Below are 14845 nucleotides of genomic sequence, written 5' to 3'. Positions count from 1 at the left end.
TTTCTACGCAAATACGCTTCGCAATCTACGGCTCCGAAATCAGCCACTTCGCTACGTTAGCATACCGTAGACTACGCATTAAAATACGCAAGCTTCACGTATTGCGTAGCGTAGTTGATGCGACCGCTTATGCCCTTATGTGGAAAAATTTCCACAATAATCTGCTAACTATGCGCATACACAAACTGATATAAGCATATATTCCACCATCCAATGCGGAATTGTATGCGTATAAAGGGCAATAAAATTTCTGTGCATGCACAATGACCCCTATAAATGCAGTTACCGCACGCGTAGTTGACTTCGCAATACATACGTCAACTACGCGTAGCGGGGCTACGACTACGCGGAAATGCGTACGTGTAGTTCTTAACCACTTGAGGACCCACCCTTTACCCCCCCCCTTAAGGACCAGCGCTGTTTTAGCTGATCTGTGCTGGGTGGGCTCTGCAGCCCCCAGCACAGATCAGGGTGCAGGCAGAGCGACCAGATCGCCCCCCTTTTTTCCCCACTAGGGGGATGATGTGCTGGGGGGGTCTGATCGCTCCTGCCTGACGGGTGTTGCGGGGGGGGGGGGGGGCACCTCAAAGCCCCCCTCCGTGGTGAAATCCTCCCCATCCCTCTCCTACCTGGCCCCCCCTGGTGAACCGGGCTGCACAGGACGCTATCCGTCCTGTGCAGCCAGTGACAGGCTGTCCCCTGTCACATGGCGGCGATCCCCGGCCGCTGATTGGCCGGGGATCGCCGATCTGCCTTACGGCGCTGCTGCGCAGCAGCGCCGTACAATGTAAACAAAGCGGATTATTTTGGCGGCCCGCAGGCTATTCACGGAGCCCCCCGCCGTGAATTGACAGGAAGCAGCCGCTCGAGCGAGCGGCTGCTTCCTGATTAATCAACCTGCAGCTGGCGACGCAATACTGCGTCGCTGGTCCTGCAGCTGCCACTTTGCCGACGCGCGGTATAAGCGTGCGGTTGGCAAGTGGTTAAACTTCGCCTATGAACGACGATGCGTAGTTGCGTACTATGATGCATAGATTCGCGCTGGCATAGTTTACGAGCAACCCTGGCAGAAACACCCTTTTACACATAGAAGCGATAATATCTTTGAAAACGTAAAATCTGTACCTACAAACAAAATAATATGACAAAAACTATAACGTTGCATGCTTCTAAAATGAAACATACTTAAAAACTCTAATGTTGCTAATGATATTTATTGCGACACTCTTTTTTCCTCGTATTAATGATAATTGCATTAGAGTCTATGGCGGCGCCCTTTTCGTCCACCCTCAGCCGGCGTCCTTTTTTCCTGCTACCGGAAAATAATGTTCAAGGAATAATAGATGGCTACTATTCTCTTAACTCCAGGAATTATTTATAACTTCTCCTTAACCTTGTGCAGGTGATAAGTGAGTAATGTGCATAAAAACTATCTATATACTAAACACCATATAAAAGTGCAAAAAAAAAATCCTAAAGCATTGCAATTATACCCTCTAATAGATCATGAAAAGGGCCGTTGGAGCGAGTGGATTCGCTCTGCACTGATAGAATGTACACATGCTTCAAAGCTCCTTGTGTCAGATTCATGGGTTATTTTTATAATCCTCTATAACATAAATACTATTTTCATCAAACTAATTTATTACCACAATTAATTACCACTCCAGGTTGCTGGAAGGATTACAACTCATCACAATAGTTTGCCTTTCCGACAAGACGATTAAAACATGCCCATTAGCTCAGCGATAAGATAGCATCAAACGTTGAGAGAAGTGACATGGAAGTATGGAGGGGGCACCCCGATGACCCCTCCAAAGTCCAAATTATCTGTTCTCAGTCGAATATTGTGATGAAGATGTCACATTTTGCTATATGGCTAAGGCTGGATTCACACCTAAGCTACGTACACACATGCAACAACGATCGTTCGTTGTGAACGACAAACGAACTTTTAATTGACGAACGAACGACCTAAGTAAAGTTAGTTTTTAAAGGTGTGTAACGATCTGATCGTTAGAATGAACATTACATCACATAAAGCAACTATTGCGCTTGCGCATAAAAATGAAAAGTTCCATGGAGAAATAGTGAAATGTGCATGTCAAGCCTGGTACGAACGACCGTTTTCCAACAATGTACTACTTTTGCAAACGATCGTCATTGGGAAAAATCCGCCAAGCTAGATCGTTCGTTTTTAACGATCTAGCTCGTCCGTCATTAGACTTAATGGTCGTTGGCTGCTTTTTTCAAAATGATCGTCGTTTGAAACGATCGGGGAACGATCGTTTCAAACGACTATAGTCGCATGTGTGTACGCACCTCTAGATTGCGGGGAGCGGAGACACAGGCAAGGGAGCGGGACAGAGCAGACACACAGGGGACAAAAGTGGGGACACTTAACATACACGGAGAGCAAAGACACAGGCGAGGGAGCGGGACAGAACAGCCACACAGGGGACATTTAGCATACACGGGAAGCAGAGACACAGGCGAGGGAGTGGGACAGAGCAGCCACACAGGGGACACTTAGCATACACGGGAAGCAGAGACACAGGCCAGGGAGTGGGACAGAGCAGCCACACAGGGGACATTTAGCATACACGGGAAGCAGAGACACAGGCCAGGGAGTGGGACAGAGCAGCCACACAGGGGACATTTAGCATACACGGGAAGCAGAGACACAGACGAGGGAGTGGGACAGAGCAGACACACAGGGGACAGAAGGGGGGACACTTAACATACACGGAGAGCAAAGACACAGGCGAGGGAGTGGGACAGAGCAGCCACACAGGGGACATTTAGCATACACGGGAAGCAGAGACACAGGCGAGGAAGTGGGACAGAACAGCCACACAGGGGACACTTAGCATACACGGGAAGCAGAGACACAGGCCAGGGAGTGGGACAGAGCAGCCACACAGGGGACATTTAGCATACACGGGAAGCAGAGACACAGGCGAGGGAGTGGGACAGAGCAGCCACACAGGGGACACTTAGCATACACGGGAAGCAGAGACACAGGCGAGGGAGTGGGACAGAGCAGCCACACAGGGGGCACTTAGCATACACGGGAAGCAGAGACACAGGCGAGGGAGTGGGACAGAGCAGCCACACAGGGGACACTTAGCATACACGGGAAGCAGAGACACAGGCCAGGGAGTGGGACAGAGCAGCCACACAGGGGACACTTAGCATACACGGGAAGCAGAGACACAGGCCAGGGAGTGGGACAGAGCAGCCACACAGGGGACACTTAGCATACACGGGAAGCAGAGACACAGGCGAGGGAGTGGGACAGAGCAGCCACACAGGGGACACTTAGCATACACGGGAAGCAGAGACACAGGCGAGGGAGTGGGACAGAGCAGCCACACAGGGGACACTTAGCATACACGGGAAGCAGAGACACAGGCGAGGGAGTGGGACAGAGCAGCCACACAGGGGGCACTTAGCATACACGGGAAGCAGAGACACAGGCGAGGGAGTGGGACAGAGCAGCCACACAGGGGACACTTAGCATACACGGGAAGCAGAGACACAGGCCAGGGAGTGGGACAGAGCAGCCACACAGGGGACACTTAGCATACACGGGAAGCAGAGACACAGGCCAGGGAGTGGGACAGAGCAGCCACACAGGGGACACTTAGCATACACGGGAAGCAGAGACACAGGCGAGGGAGTGGGACAGAGCAGCCACACAGGGGACACTTAGCATACACGGGAAGCAGAGACACAGGCGAGGGAGTGGGACAGAGCAGCCACACAGGGGACATTTAGCATACACGGGAAGCAGAGACACAGGCGAGGGAGTGGGACAGAGCAGCCACACAGGGGACACTTAGCATACACGGGAAGCAGAGACACGGGCGAGGGAGTGGGACAGAGCAGCCACACAGGGGACATTTAGCATACACGGGAAGCAGAGACACAGGCGAGGGAGTGGGACAGAGCAGCCATACAGGGGACACTTAGCATACACGGGAAGCAGAGACACAGGCGAGGGAGTGGGACAGAGCAGCCACACAGGGGACACTTAGCATACACGGGAAGCAGAGACACAGGCCAGGGAGTGGGACAGAGCAGCCACACAGGGGACACTTAGCATACACGGGAATTAGAGACACAGGCAAGGGAGCGGGACAGAGCAGCCACACAGGGGACAGAAGGGGGGACACTTAACATACACGAAGAGCAAAGACACAGGCGAGGGAGCGGGACAGAGCAGCCACACAGGGGACATTTAGCATACACGGGAAGCAGAGACACAGGCGAGGGAGTGGGACAGAGCAGCCACACAGGGGACACTTAGCATACACGGGAAGCAAAGACACAGGCGAGGGAGTGGGACAGAGCAGCCATACAGGGGACACTTAGCATACACGGGAAGCAAAGACACAGGCGAGGGAGTGGGACAGAGCAGCCATACAGGGGACACTTAGCATACACGGGAAGCAGAGACACAGGCGAGGGAGTGGGACAGAGCAGCCACACAGGGGACACTTAGCATACACGGGAAGCAAAGACACAGGCGAGGGAGTGGGACAGAGCAGCCATACAGGGGACACTTAGCATACACGGGAAGCAGAGACACAGGCGAGGGAGTGGGACAGAGCAGCCACACAGGGGACACTTAGCATACACGGGAAGCAGAGACACAGGCCAGGGAGTGGGACAGAACAGCCACACAGGGGACACTTAGCATACACGGGAAGCAGAGACACAGGCAAGGGAGCGGGACAGAGCAGCCACACAGGGGACAGAAGGGGGGACACTTAACATACACGAAGAGCAAAGACACAGGCGAGGGAGCGGGACAGAGCAGCCACACAGGGGACACTTAGCATACACGGGAAGCAGAGACACAGGCGAGGGAGTGGGACAGAGCAGCCACACAGGGGACACTTAGCATACACGGGAAGCAGAGACACAGGCGAGGGAGTGGGACAGAGCAGCCACACAGGGGACACTTAGCATACACGGGAAGCAGAGACACAGGCGAGGGAGTGGGACCGAGCAGCCACACAGGGGACACTTAGCATACACGGGAAGCAGAGACACAGGCGAGGGAGTGGGACAGAGCAGCCACACAGGGGACACTTAGCATACACGGGAAGCAGAGACACAGGCCAGGGAGTGGGACAGAGCAGCCACACAGGGGACACTTAGCATACACGGGAAGCAGAGACACAGGCGAGGGAGTGGGACAGAGCAGCCACACAGGGGATACACTGTCGCCGACAAAGAGCGGTTTATCCGTTCGAAATTGCGACAGTCCGTTGTGAGTAGAATTGAGCAGCAATGGAGGCGTAACCTATTCTGGAGGAAGTCCTCGTGCCATTGTATGCAGCTAAGAGCTATACTTACTACTAAGAGCTATAGTTACATTCTGGGAGTCCGGATGTCATGGCTATTTTTATTCACTCTTTTTTGTGAATAAATATTCTGCTTTTTAAGAATTGGCAAGTGCTGGTCATCTTTACCTTTTTGCTTGCATCAAGTCTGTATCAGCCACACAGGCTAGACCTGGGCGCAGCCGTTGAAGCAAGATAGGTGTGCTGTCCAAGAAGTATGAAACGTGTAATCCATTCATAATTTCGCGTATTTATCCTGTAATTTTCATGTAATTTTGTGCCGACTTTAGCTGTTAATAGCAAAGCCCACATACATGTTATTGACCTCAAAATTGCGACATGTTAAGGGGAATGTAAATAAGTAATGGAGAAACCGCGCCACTAAAATATCAGCTGCTCAAGTGGACTGGGTATTCCTCCAACACCTTAATATTCAAATAATAAATGGATGTCCACTGCGCTAAATCATATATGAAACACTTTTATTGTTTTGCAATAAAAACCAATGGTAAATTGAAGACCTTAAACTATAACAATAGCACCTGTCCCTTTCGACCACATCTATTCACAGACACACTCAGACTCACTGCAGTGAGGTCACCCGTAAAAAACTAAAAAAAAGGAATCCCGGAAAAAGATCAAAAAAGTCCAATGGTATCCAGTAAAATCAATGTTATCCAGTTGCACACCTTAATAGGATTCGTCCTTAAAATACAACTAGAGAAGCAAATATTTGTCACAACGCTGTTAAAGCATGTAGTTGAGTTAAGCAGCAAACATTTGGCATGCAGGATTAGTATTAGTACACAAAGTCCTGTGCAGCAATTTGTCCAATTAGAAAGGCTCACTGAATGTCCTTCCAGTAACAGTGAAATGTATATATTGGCTTCTAAACACCCGTCTACCTTACCCTCCTGTAGATCGGGTTGTTCACAGTTTTCCGCGTTGTTCACAAGTTTCCGCGTTCCTTCAATCCTCCACTCTAGTCGGCCAACACACAGAGTGAGGAGAGGCTGATCCAAGACAGCGGTATCGGGGCAGGAAAACAGAAAGAGTCCGGAAGGAGTCCTTCACTCTCCGTTCATACGGACTAGATTCTCAGCACTTGATCGTGGTAGGGGAGTTCCTTAGTGACGTCACTACTCCGTATAGCGAATGGGCGCTTACGTTTCAAGGGGTACGCCCCTCTTCTTCAGAGCTACCCATCAACCTTCTCCCTCCACTAATAAATGCTCTTCATTCCATATGGTTCCTCCCCTTCACCATGGAAACCGGCTAACGCTATTTTTCCTCCTATATTCCGTCCACCTCTGAAAATCAAGTAGCGCTGATCTTATTGTGAATTCATATCTTGGTAAAATTCTACAATTTTATTACGCTTCGTATGCCAAAATGTTTCAAGCTTCACATAATAAAACTAATCAATTTAAAAAGGCGTAAATTTCAAAGTCACAGTTTAAACCTTTTGGGGTCATAGTGTCCAGCTTGTAGATCCATACTGATTCTGCACGTGATAATTTTTTAATGTAGTCTCCTCCTCTCCAATCCTTTTCCACCTTTTCTAGACCACAGAAAATGAACCTTGTACAGAACAGTTATGAAAAGTTTTGTAATGCATTGATAATGGATGCTTTTCATATCCTCTCGTTATATTATAAAGATGCTCCCCCAGTCTCTTCTTCAGAGTTCTTTTTGTTCTTCTTATATACTGTTTTTTGCACGGACAACTAATCAAATAAACGAATCATTTTGTTGAACAGGAAAAATTCCCCTTTATCTGAAATGTATTACCATTATAGAAAGAAGTCACTTCCTCCACAACTCTCATACCTCCCACAACATCACACATTCCACAGTCTCCACATCTCCTGAATTTCTTACCCTTACTCTTATTTAAAAAAAAAGGATTTGATACAGTAGGTGCTATAATTTGTCCCACATTAGCACTCCTCCTATAGATAATCTTAGGAAATTCCTCTAAATGTGCATTCAACATCTCATCTTCTCTTAACAAATTCCAGTGCTTATTAATAATTCTTTTGACTCTTTGGGCCTGTCCACAATAATCAAATAGTAGGACCGGGCAATCCCGAGTCCAACTCTTTTCTCTTCTTTTTCCTGTTATGAGCTCTTCCCTCTCTATAGTTTCTATATTTTCCAGAGCCATGTCAAGCGATCCCTTCTCATAACCCTTTTCTAAAAAACGACTGCTTAAGACATCAGCTTCCTTTTTAAAATCTTCAGGTCTGGAACAGTTCCGCTTTAAACGAAGAAATTGTCCCTTGGGTACATTAGTTAGCCATCTTGACAGATGGCAACTGTCAATATCTATAAAACTGTTGCAATCAACAGGTTTAAAAAAGGTACAAGTATGTATAATATTGGATTCAATAAATATCTTAAGATCCAAAAAGTTAACCGATAATTCACTAAATTCCGCCGTAAATTTAAGATTGTAGCAATTGTCTCCAATTGCTTTCAAAAACAACTCCAGAGACACATTGCCTCCACGCCATATAAAAAAAGCAGTATGTTAAGGGGAATAGTGGGTCCAAATAAGAAAAATTACATTTTAAAAATGCAAAGGGAAAATGTTTTTAAAGTATCATTTTTCTGAGTTTAAAAAACATTTTTAGTTTGCATTTTTAAAATTAACTTTCTCAAAAACTACACTACAAGTTTTTTTTTTTACTTGTACCCAATGTTATGTGTTTAACATATGTCAAAAGATTTGTGACAATAGCAGCATGTATGGAAGCTGTGCAACCGCTTTAAACCGCTAAAATCGTCATGAAATTATGCAAAAATAACGTGAAAATGCAAAATTACGGTTCCTGATTACAATTACAGACTAAATTATTTAAGATTTTCCCTGAAATTTTACATTACCATTTCACATTGTAATTGCAAATTTCAAAGCAAAATTACAACTACACAACACTTGTGTTCATCACTTAACTTGTATGCAAATTCATGCAGCATGGAAACAGACCAATCAAAGGCATAGATGTAAGAGGCAGCATAGTTCTCTGCATTGCAGCCCATCCCTGATTGCTCAGGTTTGAGTGAACTCCAGCCAGTTGATTCCTTATCACTTTGGAGCAGCAATGAACCCATTTAGTAGCACCTAATGATGTACAGGGAATATTTCCAGTCTTTAGGACAGTCGAGCTAGGGCATATCGATTCCCCAGGCCTCAGTAATAAAGCGTCAGCTGGAGGGCACAGCGCCAGGACTTTCCGGCCTCCGGAGTGCTTTGTCCTTATTGGGAGCTTGTAAACCTCTAACAGGATTGTTTTGGAAGCTGTCCTCTTTACTCTGCCTCAATGATGGCATTTGATTTAAGGTAAAAATTGGTTCACCCAGATTAAAAGGTCTTTTTCGTTTCGGCTACAGCACTTACATTAACTCCCGGCATTTTAGCACAGGGGAAACTTTTCAAAGACTAAAATAAAAAGGAAGACTTGAATTCATTTTGAAGAGGAACTTCACTAAATAGCAAGCCTGTGACTGCGCCAAACTAAAAAAAATAGTAGATACTTAAAGGGAAGATCCACAGAGTTTAAAAAAAAAATAAAAATACTAATCCACTTACCTGGGGCTTCCTCCAGCACAAGAGCCCGACCTGGAAGCCGGCCTGGCCAGGTCGGGTGAGCAATCGGAGAAGACCGGGAGCCTCCGGAAAGGTGTCGAGGGCACGTCCTGCCTGCCACGGGCTGGAGGAAGCCCCAGGTAAGTGGATTAGTATTTTTATTTCTCCGTGAACCCTCCTTTTAAAGTGAAGGGCCAAGCTAAATTAAAAAAAAAAAACTCCACTTACCTGGGGCCAAAGACTAAAAATAAAAAGGAAGACTTTAATTCATTTTGAAGAGGATCTTCACTAAATAGCAAACCTGTGACTGCACCAAACTAAAAAAATAGTAGATATTTAAAGTAAAGGTTCAAGCTAAAAAACCAAACAAACTTCACTTACCCGGGGCTTCCTCCAGCCCCTGGCAGTTGTTCTGTGCCCTCGCCGCAGCTCCGGTGGCTCCCGGTGTCCTTCGCTGCAGAAGCCGACCTCACCAGGTCAGCTTCCGGGTCGGCTTCTTGTGCGCTCCACCGTGCGGGTCACGTGGTTCGGCCGACGTCATCAGGATTATACTGTGCAGGCACAGATCTACTGCAGCTGCGCAGTACAATCCTGATGACGTCAGCCAGACCACGTGACCCGTGCCGTGGAGCGCACAAGAAGCTGGCCCGGAAGCCAACGTGGCGAGGTCGCTTCTGCAGCGAAGGACACCGGGAGCCACCGGAGCTGCGGCGAGGGCACAGAACAACTGCCAGGGGCTGGAGGAAGCCCCAGGTAAGTGGAGTTTGTTTTTTTAGCTTGGACGTTTTCTTTAAAGAGACTCAAAGATGAGTCATGCCGCCGCTTTTTTACTTACCCGGGGCTTCCTCCAGCCCCATAAGCATGGATGTCTTCCTCGCCGTCCACCTTAGCACCTCCATTTAGCCGCAATCTTCTCCGGTAAGCAGCTCAGTGACATCAGCGGGGGGCTTCTGCGCATGTACAGACCTTGTGCGCAAGCGCAGAAGGCCCCGGCTGGTGTCACTTGGTCAGACTGAGCCCGACTGTGCCGTGTACCGGGGATTGATTGCGGCTGAATGGAGGATTCCGTGACGACTGCGGGAGGTCGGCAAGGGGGACACATCCATGATTATGGGCCTGGAAGAAGCCCCGGGTGAGTAAACAAATGGCAACATGACTCATCTCTGAGGCCTTGTTCACATCATACGCACTTCTGTGCACATTTGGAAGCATGTATGACGTGGGGAAACGCAGGAATGGCAGAAGGGCATAGACAGCCCTTCTACTGTTCACATCTACTGCGCTGCACAGCAGTATGATGCCCTATGATGCGCATGCATACTGCTGCCTGCATTTTGCCCGCAAGCGCAGAGCTGATCCCATCAATGGACGGGATCAGCAGCGCAGCGGGTAGCTGCGCAGATGGCGTGCAATCGTACGCGTTGTGTTCTGATCGCACTGCCATCTTCGCTGAGTAGATGTGAACGAGGCCTTAGTCTCTTTAACTCAGAAGAGTGAAGCCTTTGATTCCTCCAGAGGTTTTTCTGATCCTCCTGCAGCTAATGATAAGCACGAATTTTTCGCATCATCGTAATTTTGCATCGTAATTTGCAATTACGATGCAAAATCGTTATGCGAGATTTCAGGAAAAATCATAATTAATTCCACCTGTGATCGTATTCAGGAACTGTAATTTCGCAATTACACATAATTTTGCATAATTTTTGGGTAATTTCCGTGCTGACTTTAGCAGTTAATAGCAAACCCCCAAACATGCTATCGTCACCAAAATTGTTACATACGTTAACTCCTTGGGGACCAGCTGCCTAACCTCCCTTAAGGACCAGGAGGTTTTGCATGGGGGTCGCACTGGGGGGGGGGGGGGGGGGGGGTCAGGCAGCCCTATTAGGGCTTGCTGGGCTGTGTGTCCCCGTGTGGCCAGGTGTCTCCCCTGTAGCTGGCAGTCTTTACTCACCTCCCAGGCTCCAGCGATGAGCCGCAGTAGACCCCTCCGCTACGGCCGGCATCCCCGCTTGTACTGACTCTCAGTTTTGGATCGCGGCTTGATGATGTCATCAAGCCAGGACCCAGCACTGACATCAGAGCAAGCAGGGATGCCGCCCAGAGCGGAGGGGAGCGTGAGTGGATCCTCTTCTTGCTACCCTACCGCCGCGGCTGTCACAGTGATCACTACGATCGGCCGGCAATCATAGTGATCACGTTATCAGAAGCCATACTCGATGGTTGCTGATCACTGAGGGGAGATGTCAGCTGTCACATGACAGCTTAATCTCCCCTCTCGGGTGCGCACGATCGAGTCGGGAGCGAAAATGGCGGGTGGCGTAGATCCTACGCCGCATCAGGTGAGAACAGCTACAAGTGCTGCATAGGATCTCATATAGGCAGTCCCCAAAAGGTTAAGGAGAATAGTGGCAACAAGTCAAAAAAAATAATAATAATTTTTCGAAAAGACCCTGTATTTTTTGAGAAAGCACATTTTAAAAATGTAAAGGAAAAAATGTTTTTTGAACTGTAATTTTTTTGCTGAATGCCCTGTTAACAGTCTCCGACCAATGGTACTCTCCTAAGTATAGCTTAGGAGCTCTGGGCCCCCATGCGAGTTTTACATTGGGCCCCCTCAAGAGCTCTATACATAACAATTGCTGTTGAGCACCAAAACCTGCTAAGGACAGCTGCAGTGTCAGAGAGGTGAAAGCTGGGGAGGGGACAGCTGCAGTGTCAGGGCAGGGGACAGCTGCAGTGTCAGAGAGGTGTAAGCAGGGGAGGAGACAGCTGCAGTGTCAGGGCAGGGGATAGCTGCAGTGTCAGAGAGGTGTAAGCAGGGGAGGGGACAGCTGCAGTGTCAGAAAGGTGTAAGCATGGGAGGGGACAGCTGCAGTGTCAGAGAGGTGTAAGCATGGGAAGGAACAGCTGCAGTGTCAAAGAGGTGTAAGCAGGGGAGGGGACAGCTGTAGTGTCAGAGAGGTGTAAGCAGGGGAGGGGACAGCTGCAGTGTCAGAGAGGTTTAGGCAGGGGAGGAAGAATAGTCTATTAATGCTTACAACTAATCCAAGCACATATAGAGGTGATTGTTACCAACTTAGCAGCAATAAAGAGCTAATAAAACGGTTTAAGGAGGACCCATACTGGGCTCCTCTGGTCCACTAGAGGAGCCCAGTACCTCCACTTAGTATAAACTACTTTCACAACACTTAGCCTTAACTTCTCTACCTTATCCACTAACCCCAATCATAATAATCATTGATCAACACCAAACCCCAACCTATAATGTTTACCTTTCATCATATTTATAGTTTAGGCTTAGGTGCCGAGGTCACCTGCACTCTGCCAAGCAAGAAAGTGGTATGTAGCCAAATTTCAGAGCCCAAAAAAGCTTGCACTCAGACCACCTGCTAAGCTCCACAACCCCTTTTTCCTACGCCAATATTAGTTCATCCAGTTGTTATTTATATTCCTTTTTCCCATGTGCCACAGATATCTGGACCTTAGCCAATCTCCACACCAAATGCTCCAGCCAACGTTCGATAAACTTTCCCAAAGCTACTCTCATCCCTGAACCATCACTGATGAAATTCAAGACAAATCGTTAACGCTTCCCAAGTGAAATATATTTCTTTTATTGGTTCTGGAAACTCCATATGTAACTAAACACCCCTACTGTATCCTTTTCATGACTTTACAGCCGCTAAAGCAGCACAGAAGTAAAAAGTAATGATGAATGGCCACCGTCTCAGCCAATAATGGGATTCCAGCGTTCTCGGAGATGTGAGGCTCTAAAGCTGGCCGGGACAGATTAATAGTGATGCTTGATGAGCCGTGACCTGGGGTATTGCTGCAAGCGACCCAGCAGCTAATCAATAAAAAAACAAACGTTTCACCATACCCACTGGAAAAAAATACACAGAGCCTGTGCCCAGCAGATTTACTTTACTCCACAGCTGAAATTAAATCCATATTTTATTATCAGCCTCCGGGGAATAAAACATGTCACAACATTTATAGACACATAGGAGTGAAGATGCTTTGGGTTTGTATTTCATGTTTTGTTTTTATAGAAGTCCAGGAGAACTGAAAGTGGTGGCGCCTTCCCATCGGTTGAATGAAACATAACTTCAAAGAGTGGAAGAGACTATTCTCCAGTCAAAGTTTGTAGCATGTGTCTAATTTATTAAGTAGATACCAAGCTTTTAATCTTTAGAAAACATAAAAGAGTCTTCAAGCTTGGCCTGAATTTCTTAAAGTGACATTGTAATAGGTCTCTTTGGTGGAACTCTCTGACTGTAACTTTGCCCATCAGCAGCACAACCCCCTTCCCAAAATGCCCGTCATGACCTGTGATCTAAAGTTATTTGGCCAATAGTGATGGAGACCGCCATGGATGTGTTTGTGAACCAATGTTCCTGGCGGGACATGTTGGTTTTCAAACGTCAACGGTCAACTGATTTAAGGTCAGAGGTCATTCTGGGCATTATGGGATAGAAGTTTGCCACTACAAATTCCATTACTACTGACAAGTCCCCATCTCATCAGAATTCAACTATGGACTTGGATAACAACACCCTCTCCACTTGATAGCTACCCACCCTCAGCCAGGGGAAGGTAGCATTAGGCTAGCAGATGTTTGTGTGGCAAAGGCAGATGGAAAAAAATGGTTTAGGCCTAAGGAACATTGCCAGGCTTCTGTACCAGGAAGTCCAGGCAAACTTTGAGGTTCAGCAGGACCTTTTTCATTACATAGACTCTCTATGGTAAAAATTGAACTATGGCTGTGGTGGGACATTAAATTATCACTATGGTAGACTATGAGTGATTAGGACATTAGTTTATAACTATTGTATGACATAAGACTATGACTGTGGTAGGGATATTAAAAAAGTAGGGAGATTAGGCTCCTCCTATGGTAGGAAATTAGATTATTACCATGGTAGGACATAAGATCAGGATTATAGTAGACATAGTATAACACTATGAGTGTTAGTCTATGAGTGTGGTAGGATATTAGATTATTATTATAGTAGAAAATTAGACTATGGGCTTGATTCACTAAAGCCTGATAACTCAGTTATCACGTGTAAAGGCTTTGCGTGCGCAAAGCATTATGCGCGTGAACAGTTTCCACTGTTCGCATGTTACGTTTTATCGCGTGAACGGCGTTAAGTGCAGAATGCCATTGCTTATATTAACATGTGAGTTAATGTAATAAGGTGCGCGCAAAGTTTAACGCGTGTCGCGTACAGTAAAAATTAATTCTCTACATAACATTTGCGTGATCTGCAGTGACTTCACATGATAATGATACTTAGCACGTGATAATGATACTTTGCGTGCAAAGCATAACGCTGTTCACGCAGTCATACCTTTACTCGCGCAAAACTTTGCGAGCATGATATCACGTGCAAAGCGGCTTATCACTGTCGTGCTAAGTGTTAGCATGCTTTAATGAATCAAGCGCTATGAGTGTGGTAGGACATTAGACTATGAGTGTGGTAGACTATTAGATTATGACTATGGAAGACATTAGATTAGGACTATGGTATAACATTAGACTATGACTATGGTAGGACATTAGACTATGAGTGTGGTAGGCTATTAGATTATGACTATGGAAGACATTAGATTATGACTATGGAAGACATTAGATTATGACCATGGAAGACATTAGATTATGACTATGGAAGACATTAGATTATGACTATGGTAGGACATTTGACTATGCGTGTGGTATGATATTAGATTATGACTATGGTACAACATTAGACTATGACTGTTCTGGGTACAATCGACTATGAATGGCATGGGACATTAAACTATGGCTGTGGTATGGTCATCAGACTGTATGCTGCTACAAGGGACAACTAGTGACATGAATAGTTGTATGTATTAGATTAGGTTTCCACTT

Source organism: Hyperolius riggenbachi, chromosome 11, assembly GCF_040937935.1.
Source record: "Hyperolius riggenbachi isolate aHypRig1 chromosome 11, aHypRig1.pri, whole genome shotgun sequence".
Taxonomy (NCBI): domain Eukaryota; kingdom Metazoa; phylum Chordata; class Amphibia; order Anura; family Hyperoliidae; genus Hyperolius; species Hyperolius riggenbachi.
This window is presented reverse-complemented; position numbering follows the sequence as displayed.